The sequence below is a fragment of the Toxorhynchites rutilus genome, chromosome 3, assembly GCF_029784135.1.
Source record: "Toxorhynchites rutilus septentrionalis strain SRP chromosome 3, ASM2978413v1, whole genome shotgun sequence".
NCBI classification, from domain to species: domain Eukaryota; kingdom Metazoa; phylum Arthropoda; class Insecta; order Diptera; family Culicidae; genus Toxorhynchites; species Toxorhynchites rutilus.
The window spans coordinates 132,648,472-132,662,548 of NC_073746.1; the positions used below are offsets into that span (position 1 = coordinate 132,648,472).

At 35.3% G+C, this 14,077-nt stretch overlaps 1 protein-coding gene across 2 annotated transcripts in view; it reads left to right on the forward strand.

Moving 5' to 3' along the window:
* Window positions 1-10,792: 10,792 nt before the first annotated feature.
* The window catches only part of LOC129777195 (protein rolling stone-like), a 109,015-nt gene continuing 105,730 nt past the window's right edge, over window positions 10,793-14,077 (forward strand). Inside the window, exon 1 of one of the 2 annotated variants that reach the window (XM_055783321.1) lies at window positions 10,793-11,266. The gene's annotated coding sequence lies outside the window, so the exon portion shown is untranslated. Of the gene's footprint in view, window positions 11,267-11,325; window positions 11,484-14,077 lie in introns of those variants that run through there. The other variant, XM_055783322.1, reaches the window with a different exon arrangement.

Sequence of the window (14,077 nt, forward strand, 5' to 3'; positions counted from 1 at the left end):
GTTAGATAATCAAAATTTCCAAATGTAGGTAATTCCGATTACCTCATCAATATTTTGTTACATTGATCACATCATTGATTGATCATTCTGATTATTCTTCAAAATGACAAATTACATTGATTATATAAATATAACACAATAAAACGGCTACATAAAAATTGAGGGGGTAGTCTGAAACCGATCCTTGTTTATGTGATGTTTGCTGTTTTTCAGAGGAAACAAGATCCACAAGGTGGTGCTCGTACTCTATAATAGGGAAAGCAGGAAAATGACACCATAAAACCAAATTGTCAATGTTGGGACACATTTCCTTTGGTACTACGGGAAATTTAATAGATAACGCCAATCCAAGGGGGCTCGCCACCATTTTCGAACATGTGAAAAAACGTTACTTCTGATTTGTCCTCTGTATTCCGCTTACATACTATATTTTTCATAGTTATTACAAGTCTTACTATACAATCCAATACTGTACCCGCCAAAAAGTTATATTTTAAGTACTTTATTGCTTTTACAATTTAGCGGGTCGGTTCAGGATCACCCTACTCAATCCATAGCGATACCATCAACCAAAGTAGTACGAGCTTTCAATCATTTTTCACCACACTTGCGCGCAATATTGAACACAATTAAAAGCTCTTTCCTTTTTCCGTTCAACCGCAACAACCGTTCGCGGTCGCTTTTGGGTCCCAAACCCGATAGTGTAATCTCTATCAGATTGTAAGACACGAAACCCATTTTAAAATGTTAAAATTTGAATGGGAATTTTCATATTATGCTATTGAATTACCAGGTAATTAACAGGTATTGATGTCTCCTATTTAACCATTTGTTTATACATTTCCAACATTTTCACTGAAACTTTTCATTATAATATAAATTCATTTTCATTTTAGAGTGGTCCAAAAAATCATTTTTTTTCACTTTTTCCCAAAAATATATTTTTTTTTAAATTCATAACTTTTGAACCACTCAACCGATTTAGATGACCGACATAGCAAATTGAAGTCAATAAGCTAACCTATTATTAAAAAATACTTGCAAAAAAAATAATTTTATTTTCGTGATTATTGGATGTAGTCGTTTTTTATTGTTTGCATGGCTTTGAACTAGAGGGCGCTATATTTTTTCTTGAAAGCTGAGAATTTTTAACATAAAATATCTCGATATCAGAGATTCTATTTTTTTCGATTTTCAGATTTGATTTTTAAAAGTTAAAAGATGGTTCGAAAAAACAATTTTTCCCCATTTTTTCCACTACAAAAATTCATACCTTTTGAACTATTTGACCGATTTATATGATCGACATATCAAATTGAAGCTTATGAGTTAATTTTTTTTTGAAAAATATAACTTTTGGGAAAAATTTGGATTTTCGTTTTGGTAATTGTTGATTGAGTTAGTTTTTCATAGTTTTCTCGGTTAAAGATAGAGGGCGTTATAATTTTTTTAATATTTTTTATGGAAAGCTGAGGAGTTTTTACATAACACATCTCGATATCAGAGATGTTATTTTTATCGTTTTTGAGTTGTAATTTTGCAAATTTAACATGTTTTAAGTCTTCGTTCAATATTCCCATTTTCACTAGACTAGACCTATGCGACTAGAATCCAATCCTCCCGCCAGTGTGATATTTTTTTCAAAAAATGTTAACTTATTAGCTTCAATTTATTATGTCGATCATCTAAATAGGTTCAGTAGTTCAAAAAAAAGTCATTTTTGGGAAAAAGTGGAAAAAATTATTTTTCAGACCACCCTAAAATGGTAATGGTTACTCTAATGACAAAAATAAAAAAAACGGGTCTAATGCTTCGCGACTAAGCATAAAATTACCACTTTTGACGAAAATCTGAGAAGTACTATATCGGTTTGGCATGGAATGGCTGTATATATATAAAAATGGAATGATTTCTGTCTGTTTTTCTGTCTGATTGTTATGGACTGGGAAACTACTGTACCGATCGGATGTATATAGGGGTTTTTGGAGCCGGGGAAGGTTTTCATGATAGTTTGAGACCCCTCCTCCCGTTATAAGGGGTGGGGGGGGTCTGCCACATAAATGAAATGACACAAATTCCTGCATAACTCAAGAACTAATCAAGCAAATGGAACCAATTTTGACATATGGAGGTTTCAGGAAGCAAAAAATGTTTTTATGGTGGTACGAGATCCCTCCCCCCTCTCCAAGGGGCGGCTGCCATACAAATGAAACACAAATTTCTACACAACTCGAGAACTAAGCAAGCAATTAGAACCAAAATTGTCATGTGGAGGTTATAGGAGACAAGAAATGTTTTCATTGTGATACGACTTTCCTTCCCCTCTCTAAGGGGCTGCCATACAAATGAAACAGAAATTTCTGCATAACTCGAGAACTAAGCAAGCAAAGGGGTAAGGATAACACTCGAGGAAGGAATCGTCCGATTTCAGATGTCATCATTTTATTAGATTTTCTGAATCAAACATGTATTCCATGTAAGGTAGAAACATGTTACTTGCAAGTGATTGAAAAATCTTGAACGAGAGTTGAGTCTGAACATAATTTGATATTACAATAGTGAGTACTGGTAAAAGGATTAATGGTAATGGTTACTCATTTTAGGGTGGTCTGAAAAATCATTTTTTCCACTTTTTCCCAAAAATGACTTTTTTTTGAACTACTGAACCTATTTAGATGATCGACATAATAAATTGAAGCTAATAAGTTAACATTTTTTGAAAAAAATATCACACTGGCGGGAGGATTGGATTCTAATCGCATAGGTCTAGTCTAGTGAAAATGGGAATATTGAACGAAGACTTAAAACATGTTAAATTTGCAAAATTACAACTCAAAAACGATAAAAATAACATCTCTGATATCGAGATGTGTTATGTAAAAAATCCTCAGCTTTCCATAAAAAATATTTAAAAAATTATAACGCCCTCTATCTTTAACCGAGAAAACTATGAAAAACTAACTCAATCAACAATTACCAAAACGAAAATCCAAATTTTTCCCAAAAGTTATATTTTTCAAAAAAAAATTAACTCATAAGCTTCAATTTGATATGTCGATCATATAAATCGGTCAAATAGTTCAAAAGGTATGAATTTTTGTAGTGGAAAAAATGGGGGAAAAATTGTTTTTTCGAACTTTTTCTTTTAACTTTTAAAAATCAAATCTGAAAATCGAAAAAAATAGAATCTCTGATATCGAGATATTTTATGTTAAAAATTCTCAGCTTTCAAGAAAAAATATAGCGCCCTCTAGTTCAAAGCCATGCAAACAATAAAAAACGACTACATCCAATAATCACGAAAATAAAATTATTTTTTTTGCAAGTATTTTTTAATAATAGGTTAGCTTATTGACTTCAATTTGCTATATCGGTCATCTAAATCGGTTGAGTGGTTCAAAAGTTATGAATTTAAAAAAAATATATTTTTGGGAAAAAGTGAAAAAAAATGATTTTTTGGACCACTCTAAAATGAAAATGAATTTATATTATAATGAAAAGTTTCAGTGAAAATGTTGGAAATGTATAAACAAATGGTTAAATAGGAGACATCAATACCTGTTAATTACCTGGTAATTCAATAGCATAATATGAAAATTCCCATTCAAATTTTAACATTTTAAAATGGGTTTCGTGTCTTACAATCTGATAGAGATTACACTATCGGGTTTGGGACCCAAAAGCGACCGCGAACGGTTGTTGCGGTTGAACGGAAAAAGGAAAGAGCTTTTAATTGTGTTCAATATTGCGCGCAAGTGTGGTGAAAAATGATTGAAAGCTCGTACTACTTTGGTTGATGGTATCGCTATGGATTGAGTAGGGTGATCCTGAACCGACCCGCTAAATTGTAAAAGCAATAAAGTACTTAAAATATAACTTTTTGGCGGGTACAGTATTGGATTGTATAGTAAGACTTGTAATAACTATGAAAAATATAGTATGTAAGCGGAATACAGAGGACAAATCAGAAGTAACGTTTTTTCACATGTTCGAAAATGGTGGCGAGCCCCCTTGGATTGGCGTTATCTATTAAATTTCCCGTAGTACCAAAGGAAATGTGTCCCAACATTGACAATTTGGTTTTATGGTGTCATTTTCCTGCTTTCCCTATTATAGAGTACGAGCACCACCTTGTGGATCTTGTAATCTTTTGTGATTGTGAAATCATCGTCAGAAATTATTCTTAATTACTGTCTTTATTTTTTTCCTCTGAAAAACAGCAAACATCAAACAGCAAACAAACAAGGATCGGTTTCAGACTACCCCCTCAATTTTTATGTAGCCGTTTTATTGTGTTATATTTATATAATCAATGTAATTTGTCATTTTGAAGAATAATCAGAATGATCAATCAATGATGTGATCAATGTAACAAAATATTGATGAGGTAATCGGAATTACCTACATTTGGAAATTTTGATTATCTAACAGCACATTTAACTCAAGTTATTAATCCATTAACGGCCAGCTGCTCGAAAATCGAACAGCAACTTTGGTAATTTTTCATGTTTTTGGAAAGCAACCCTATGGTAATTTTGATAGCTTAATTTACTAGCTACTACTTATCATCAATTTAATTTAATTTTGCTTTATATTATTGGGCAATAAATTCGTTTTGAAGCAAATACGTGCGGAAGGTGTTTCAATAGACCACGAATTCTCAAACTATTTTGGCCAGAGACCCCTTTTCCAGATTGAAGTGATACCATCGACCCCTATAGCCACTCGACGTAATCTTCTCATCAATAAATAGACATAACATTCAGTAAACCTCTGGTGTAATTAATAATTATTAATACAAATTACAAAAACAATACTCTCTACTATTATATTAGTCATTCTTATAACAAGCTGGTTCACGTAACACAACGTATACAGTGTCTTGAAAGTTTCAAATATGAACTTGTGTTAATTAATAGGGATCGATCTTTAGATATCTTAGACCCCTGGGAAACCACTTTTAGAACCCCTGCAATAGACGAATTTCATGCCAACTCGACTAGTTATCTAGCACCATCTGCCGTGAAACTTTGTGGGTGTTCAAATATAAGCCGTTTAAACAATTTTGTATACCTCCAAAAAATATTTTTTTCTTGAATTTTTACATGAAAAATATAATTAAAAACCATAAGACCTACATGATTCTGGTCAAAGATTGAAATATAGGAAATTGTAAAAAAAATGCGCTGAAAAATTTCAAAAATTTAAATCCTTTTTCTCAAAAACTTTTTATACAGGCAAACCTTTTTTTTGTGCGGGGAATAGGGACCGCACAAAAAAGCCGCATAAAAAATCGTGCAAAACTTCACCAGCATCTTTAAAAAATCGTGTTCGGTACACATTTTGAAAAAAACTTTTTTTGTGCGGTATATAGGGATCGCATAAAAAAAGTTTCCCCCAAGAAAGTAACTCAAATCCACGCCATTCACCGTTCAATTTCCTTTTGTTTCCCTGCTTTGCGATGGGACACTTTTCCTTTTCGGTTGCGCGTGGCTGTTTTGTGCTTTTAGTTGCACGTCGAAACGTGTTGCTGTTAGAAATTATGTCATGCAAAAACTTAGAAAAACTTAGAGCATTTGATGAAAGGAAGGGAATGAATTCGGAAGTGGATAATTGAGACGCAAATATGCTTATTTCGCATGTTGAATGTCAAATAATATCGATGAATTGTTTGATTCGCGTTGTTCATGTAATTGGATAAACAAAAGGATTCCAATGGATGTTTCGCATTGAGTGCAACAACAGGTATGAAATATAATTTGAGAAAATTATTTTTCTGTAGTTTAACAGGTTGCCTGCCACGTCAGTCACCGGTGACTGACACCGAACTTTCGATCAGGTAGCGTCAGTCACCGGTGACTGACAGTATATCATAATAAAGGTAACTAATATAAGCGTATAAACTTACAAGCGTTCCCTTTCGAACAAAAATACCTTCCATTATGATAAGAAACGATGGCCCTAATACATTTAAAAATGTCCATAGAGTCGCTATAAAACCGTGGCACTCAACGTGTTAATCAATGTTTTTGACATGCGAAAATAATGTAAATTTTCATAACATTTCAAATTACATTCGAATGCCCCTCACAGCAAATCTTCCATTTTGGCGTAGATTGTTTACGAAATTCTGCTTTTTAACTGTTCCATGGAACAGTTAACGTTCGCCCAGTTAAACAGCGGCCAGTTAAACCAGGACCAGTTATTTATTTATTCATTTCGTCAAACAAATGTAGACTACACACTTATACACTAATGTTACAATGTTTTCTTAGGTTAAATATTATTTTTGCGGTACATGTTTCTTTTTAGCTGTTTTTTATTCATTGTTGTGTCAATTATTTCGCAGTGCTGATTGTATATACGCATCATGCGATTGATAGGGGCGTTATTTGCATAATTTGTTCTGGATGTTTTGGTTAGAAACAAATTTCGCGTTCTTAGTTGACGCCCAGGTACATAGAAATTTAGTTTTTCTAGTAATTCAGCTGACTGTACTCGTTGCGAAATTAGGTCATTAACAAAAGAAAGCATTGCAAATTCACGGCGTTCTTTTAGTGTTTGGATGTTTATGAGCATGCAACGTGCTTCATATGAAGGAAGTGGAAATGAGGTCCAGTTGAGTTTACGAAGTGCAAATAGAAGAAACTGTTTCTGGACTGACTCAATGCGTTCTTCATGTACGACCATATACGGGTTCCAAACGATGTTACAGTATTCCAGAATAGGCCTTACATATGTAATATATAAAAGCTTTATTGTGTATGGGTCCTGGAAGTTATGTGAGAAGCGTTTGACAAAACTTAACACACTATTCGCCTTATTTATTACAGAGTTGTAGTGTTCTATGAATGTGAGTTTACAGTCCAGGACGACGCCTAGATCTCTAACTATTTCACATTTTTCTACATTTTGATTTCCAAGACATATTACAATATTTGGTACATGTTTTTTTCTGCTAAATGTTATAGAGTTGCACTTTTTCACATTCACTGTTAGTAGATTTTTATCACACCAAGTATGGAATACATGTATTTCGTTTCGAAATGCTTCGATGTCGTTTTCATTTCCAATTTCCGCGAAAAGCTTCATGTCGTCGGCATACACAAGTACATTGATACGCTTGAGAACGAAGGAGATGTCATTAACGTACAGAATGAAAAGAAGAGGATCAAGATGAGAGCCTTGTGGGACTCCCGATGTGACTTTTACTGGATTTGAAAGAGAATTTTGAAAATGAACAATTTGTTCACGGTTTGTTAGATAAGAATTGAGCCAGTTTAGGAGTCTTTGTTTCATTCCTATTTTCTGCAATTTGAAGAGTAGTAATGGAATGTCGATGCGGTCAAAGGCTTTACTGAAGTCAGTGTAAAGAGTTTCTACGTGTTTGCCATTTTCCATTGCATTCAAAATAAAAGTCACAAAAGCCAACAGATTAGTTGCAGTTGAACGGCCTTTGAAGAAGCCATGTTGCATACACGTAATTCTATTCTTTACTTGTTGGAAGACTTTTTCGTTGACTATTGCTTCGAATAGTTTAGGAATGCAAGAGATAATGGCAATTCCACGATAATTACGTACGTCAGATTCAGCGCCTGATTTAAAGATAGGTACCAAAAAAGATTGTTTCCATTTTTCTGGGAATATTCCAGTTTGTAGTGACATATTGAAAATGCAATGTAAGGGAAGGGTGAGTTCCTCAGCCAGGTTCTTTAGGAATATAGGTGCTATTCCGTCAGGTCCTGGTCCTTTTGTTCCGTCTAATTTTTTTAGTGCATGGCATATTTCCTGTTGTGAAAGATAGTTCACCGATATGTCATTTGGATAATCCGGTAAAAATGAAAAGTAGTTCCGATCGCGATTTTCTTCGGAAAATGTGGTATATACTTCCTGAAAGAAATTTGCAAAGAGATTACAAATTTCGTTCGAAGAATTCCTCACATCCTCATCGAGATGCATCTGCGATGGGAAGTTATTGCTTTTGAGCTTAGACTTTACGTAATTAAAGAATTTCTTCGGGCATGATTTGACTTCAGTTTCGACCTTTCTATTGTACTCTTCGTGTGCACTTTTAATTGCAAAATTTAATTTTTGGGAAATATTTTGATATTCAAGCAAATTTTGATGACTTTTGTCTATTTTGTATTTTTTATGTGCTTTTTGTTTTTTATTCTTTAGATTTCTTATTTGAACGTTAAACCAAATAGGATATTTGCTGGTTGAATATCTTCGTCTTCTTTTCTTCGGCACAAATTCTGATATTATGTTATTCAGAATTTCGTGAAGAATATGTACAGTTAAGTTGACATCTCGTTCGCTGTTTAATAAAGTTTGCCATTCTATGGCTTGTAGGCTACATTTGATTGCTTCAAAGTTCGTCTTGTTATATTCCGGTACTTCTTCATACTCCCAGTCGATGGGCAATTGTCTATTATGTATAAAGATTGAGTATTCAATTGCTGTGTGAAATTTTTCATTTTTCCAAAGAGGAGTCATGGACTCATTCACACAAAAGTCGTCGGTGATGTTAGTGAATAATAGGTCTAGATAATATTTTTGGAAATTTTTTACATGATTTATTTGGTTAAGACCGAGATGTGCAATTTCGTCAAATATATATTGTAGGGTTTCATTTTCCCCGACGACTGGGAGTAGAATGCATTCATTATCATTATCGGGAATGAAGTCTACTTTATTTTGATTGAAGTCGCCATAGATATGCAATTTCACTTCTGGTTCTAGTGTTTCTGCAATTCGATTTGCCGTCTGAAAAAATAATTCATACGACTTTTTATTTGCATGTTCGGGTGGGAAATACACAGAAGCAAATATGTGTACTTCGCCAGCTATAGATAATTTTGCCCATACATGCTCAAATTCTTTATGTTTTTCGGTTATAAGTTCCTCAGAAGTGAAATTTGCATTAATGGCAATGAGGACCCCTCCTCCAGACTTCTTCTGAGATAACGATAAGTTGCGGTCGTGCCGGAATACGTTAAAATTATTTCCAAAAACTTCTTCGCTTCTTACGCTTTCGTCCCAGCTAGTTTCAGTTGCAAGAATTACATTGAAAGAAGCGGGTAAAAGATTTTGATGAATTTCCTTCATTTTTGCTGGGCTTTTCATGCGATTGAAGTTTTGACAGTATATCAAAATTTCAGTCGCATTCTGTTGAGAAGGCGGAGAAGTTTTTGAAAGACTAATTCTACTTACTTTACTATTTTGATTTTTTCGACTACTATTTCCCTCTAAGGGGCGCGTCATCGTCGTTGAAAATTTAGCGGACTGTAGAACTTTGTAGATGCTTCCCTAGCATGTTGTAGCCGTTGCGTGTGTTCACTGGACAGGAATGCTCGGTGTGATGTGAGGTCTGCCAAGGCGTCAATGCGTGAAACTCCCAGCTCTTCGTGTACTTCCAGGAAAATTTCACGCAAAAGGTTTGTATCTGTTGGTAGACCTTCAGCTGCGAGCATTACTGATGCACTAGTTCTTGTAATTCCACGAATACAAACAGCCGTTGTTTGGTCGTGGAGGAAGGACAGATACGTCCTCACTGTGTCCATTATTTTCGAGTCCCGTAGGCGTGCCTTCAAAAAGCGTCTGTCGCCGGCAGCAGAGTTAGCGAACGATTACTGTATATGGAATTTGAGTGGATCCCAAACTGCGCCTGGAACCAACGGTTACAGTATATAATCAAATAATTAAGCTTGAGAGCTTTAAACAAGAACGGCAAAAAAAATGAATTTCAAGCTATGTACAAAAACTATATTACGCACAGAAGCCTAATACGAAAACACGGTCTGTGGCAAAATGTTCATCGGAATGTACACAACATTGGGATGAACGTTTATTGGAAAATACGAAAAAAACCTATTGTGAGATATTTACAAAATTTCATGATCGTCTCATTTTCCATGTTATCCATTCTATTTCCGTTTTGGTTATTAATTTGATCCATCCCAAATAGTCGGATTGCTCATACATATTTATATTTATGCTGAAAAATAAAATATATTAGAATTTAATCACAAAGAACACAATTAGAAGATCAATAAACAAAACATGTATCCGAGTACAAAGACCTATGATGAAGAAAATAAACAAAAGGATTAGTTGATACAAAATTAATGGATGAAAGGATTGATTGAATTTAATGGGAAATAGAAATTGGAAGAAAGAAAATAAAATTAGAAATAGAATTAGGAAGTCTAAGCAAACATATACTAACCTTTGGAATCTGAAAATCCAGCGTTAAAACCTGTTTCAGTTATAATTCGGTCACATAAAGAAGGACATTTCACAGAATAGAAATAAATAAAAGGTGTTAGGCTAAAATTTAGTCAACTCAAACTTGGCACGTTTCTTTTAAGCATGCATTAAAAATAATATACCCCTCCCCTTTATTTTATAGTTTTGCGTGCTGAAATTTTATAATTGTGCATGCAGAAATCGGAGTGGGTAATTTGAATCATAAATGATATTCGAAAATAGCTAAACGGTGAACAGCGATATATACGACTTAGCAACATCCCTACAATCGTAATATATTTCAAACTTCATAAACATCGCAAGCTTTTCATCGAACCCTTCACGTCGCGGTATACGAGCTTCTCGGATTTTTTTGCTCAATACATAGCATTGTTCCGTATCCATGCTCAGAGCAGAATGTTGAACCGAAACCGAACCGTGTGCACTGATCGGGTAGACCCGAACCGCTATGTTGCACGCATATCCCCAGGCGGGAACCCGGTTTGTTGAACTGAAGAGCAACCTTCTACCAGCTGTTCCGCTGGAGGCTTCGTTAGTTCTCGCTCATCGTTCAACGCAGTCGGTCGAACGGGGTCCAGTACCTTCGCGGGTTCACAGTCAAGCTTCCGGTGCCTATCGCATGTTTCGCGCGGGATCAAAACAAACTTCCAATAATAATAAAAAAAAAGATTGCGCGAAAAGCATTCGGCCGGCGCTTCGCTTTTCTCTCCCAATCTCACGCGATATCCAACGCTAGGCGTGATTTGCGCGTCCGTACGCGCGTGGAAATAGCAAAATAGAAATTTGTGCAAAATTTCCAGGTTTACAGTGGTGGGCATCCGTTGTTGTTGTTGTTGTTGGCGGTTGAGCTACAAGTGTGAGGTGTAAAAGTTGCAAGTCCCATTTTGTGGGTTTGGAGTGCAACAGAAAAATAACAACGAAATTGGAGTTATTTCGGAGGCAGCCTAGGAAAATACAGCAGCTACAAATATCGTTCGGTGAAACTAAATACAAAAAGGTTCGAGCAATTCAATCAAATTCAATCGAAGAAATATAAATCATTGTGGTGCATTATTTCAACGCAGAAGAGTGGCACTGTGTGTACATTTGTACGATTCGCTAGATTGTGTTCATTGTTTGTGCACTATTTACAATGTCTATCGGATTACCAACTGTGGGAATTTTGCGCTTGTTTTCTGTCTGTTGTTGAATTGTAACTTGCAATCATATGCCAGGTTTGTTTGTTTTCGATGATTATTTCTTATGCTCTAATGAACTTTGGTTCGTCGATGTGTGTTAGAAGGTAATAAGAAAGGAAACATATGGCAAGAAAAACCCGAGTATTGTGATCTAGTGATTTATATCAATCTTATTTTTCCCTCGGAGGCAATATCAATATTATTCCTACGAAAGTTTAGAACTAATTATCTGAGTAAGTGAAAATTTGGTGCGATGGTGGCTTCGTAGTTCTCAAGCCAGTTTCTACCAATGATCAGCCCGAAAAATATTTCCAAGCGCATCTGTGATCCACTCAAAAGATGCTTGTACATAGATATCTCCACTTAGTGTCAACAAAAACCTTCGATATGTGATCATGTCATAGATTCTATTATACTCATAAGCGATCGTTGAACTAATCGTCTATCCTGACCAACAACGATCTAGCACTTTGCGCATTTAAAAAAAATCTTGAAACTATTTCCTGGTTTATCTTTGTTGATTTGGACTTTGATGAAGAATGAACCATCATAACAAACGCGATCCGCATATCCCGGTAAGCAATACTATAGCGTTCGCTTGTTATAACAAGATGTTTGCTTATAATTGCAAAAAATGCTGTTGCGGCAATGAAAACAAACCGTACGCATATCAAACCATCATCAATCACTTTTGTTGGAATTATTTTAGTGCAGGTGAAGTTTGTATGCGTTCTTCTTTGGTTCGCATCGAATGTGTATAGAAGGATTCGGCTTTGCAGTGGTCGACTCGAACGGGTGCGCTACTCTCACAAATGGCATTGAAATTACACCTTTACCGAATTGTTTTTTTTTTTTGAAGAAGAGTGATCATTTAACGAAAGCGTTTCAATAACAATAACAATTCAAATTCCGCTACAGTATTGTTCCTATGTTTTTGGAATAACAATGAAAAGTTTTGATTTTTCATCGTAGTATTTAACTCTGCAAAACGGAAGTTCTACAGTGGTAGACATTCGTTTAGCCGCACCCTATTTTTCCTCAATATTTTTAAAAATAAGTCAATTCTTCGTACAGTTTTGCTCATGAAAGACAATCGTTTATTTTCATCGAATTCATTCTAAAAAAAAGTATAAATTCACTTTTTGTTTTCTAAGTAATTCAAATATGTGGAATCAGAGTGGGCATTTGTTTAGCCGCATCTTAAAATTTCAATAAAAGAAAATTTGTGCGGAAAATTTCGAGTCCAATCGGTAGCTAATATTAAGTATGTCCACCTCCATTTCGGATCACTTTGAAAACTCGATTTGGCATCGAGTCAGACAGCTTTCAAAAGTGTTGCCATATTGATTATAGCCCAACATTCCTGAATTACTGCCTTGAGACTGGAAATGTTGTCAAATTGTCATCCGTTTACATAGACCATCTCGGCCAATATTCTCCATAGGTTCTCTATGGGATTGCAATCGACTGTAAGCAGGTCATTCAAGAAGCGGAATGTCCTTCTCGGCAAACCATGCCTTCGATTGCTTGGAAACGTGGATCTATGCATAATCCTGCTGAAGAAACGACATCCTCGGTAGCGTTATTCTCAATATGGCCAATCAAAACGTCCTCCAGTAATTGAAGATACTTTTCCGATTCTGCCTTAATGTATGGGCCTGACCTGACCTCGTTTCCTGGTTACTTCGTGTCTTATTCAACCTTTCAGACGCAAAGTAACTTTGGTGTTCCCATTTGTTGGTCGTTATATCCCATATTTCTGGTACTATTTAAAGAAATTCCGTACCACTTTCTCAGATCGACCAATTTTTGTTACGATCATACAATATTTATCTTGTAAATTGAATATTCCCAAGTATTTTTTCAAAAAACACAGATAAAGGCTTGGTGATTATGCGAAAACTCGATTTTTATGCCCTGCGGCTAAACGTATGTCTCGGGAAAAACAACGTTTGAATGTTTATATCCACCGATGCTGCCTTGTGTGTGTGATTGTGACGCACGTCCTTTCAATAAAATTGACTTAAATATACTATCACTACAGCAAATAAGTATTCCGATAGAAAGAACATTCCTAGTTGTTTTGTAAGTGTTTCAAGTTTTTTGACGTAGGACTACGTCTAGCCGGAAGATATAGGGGGTGAAATGGAAATCTAGGCACTGAACAAGTAGGAAAAAATGCAAGATTTGGAACGCTTATAACTCGAGCATTTCTCAATAGATCGCAAAGGTTTTTGCATCAATTGATAGGAAATATATCTACGCATCTATCAAAACGAATAACATTTCATTTTTCTTGAGATAAATAATTGAATAATTGTGAAATATCAAGCATTGTCAAAATGCACTATGTGCCCATTTTTGATTGGTCCATTTTGTGCTCCTCAAATCGTACCGACCAAAACGGACAACCAGAGCAGCAGCGAAATAGAATGAACCACGTTTGGAAAGGAAAAAGAAAAAATGAACGAAACATTGGTCGCAGTCTCACACATGCGTAATTCTCGAGCCAGCCAGTCAGCTTAAAAATCCCCGCTCCGCTGCCGTAACGACCATTCTCATTCAAACCGTACACCACATCGGTTCGCATCACAACACATCAACAAACCAACCCAAGCAGCCATGTCTGG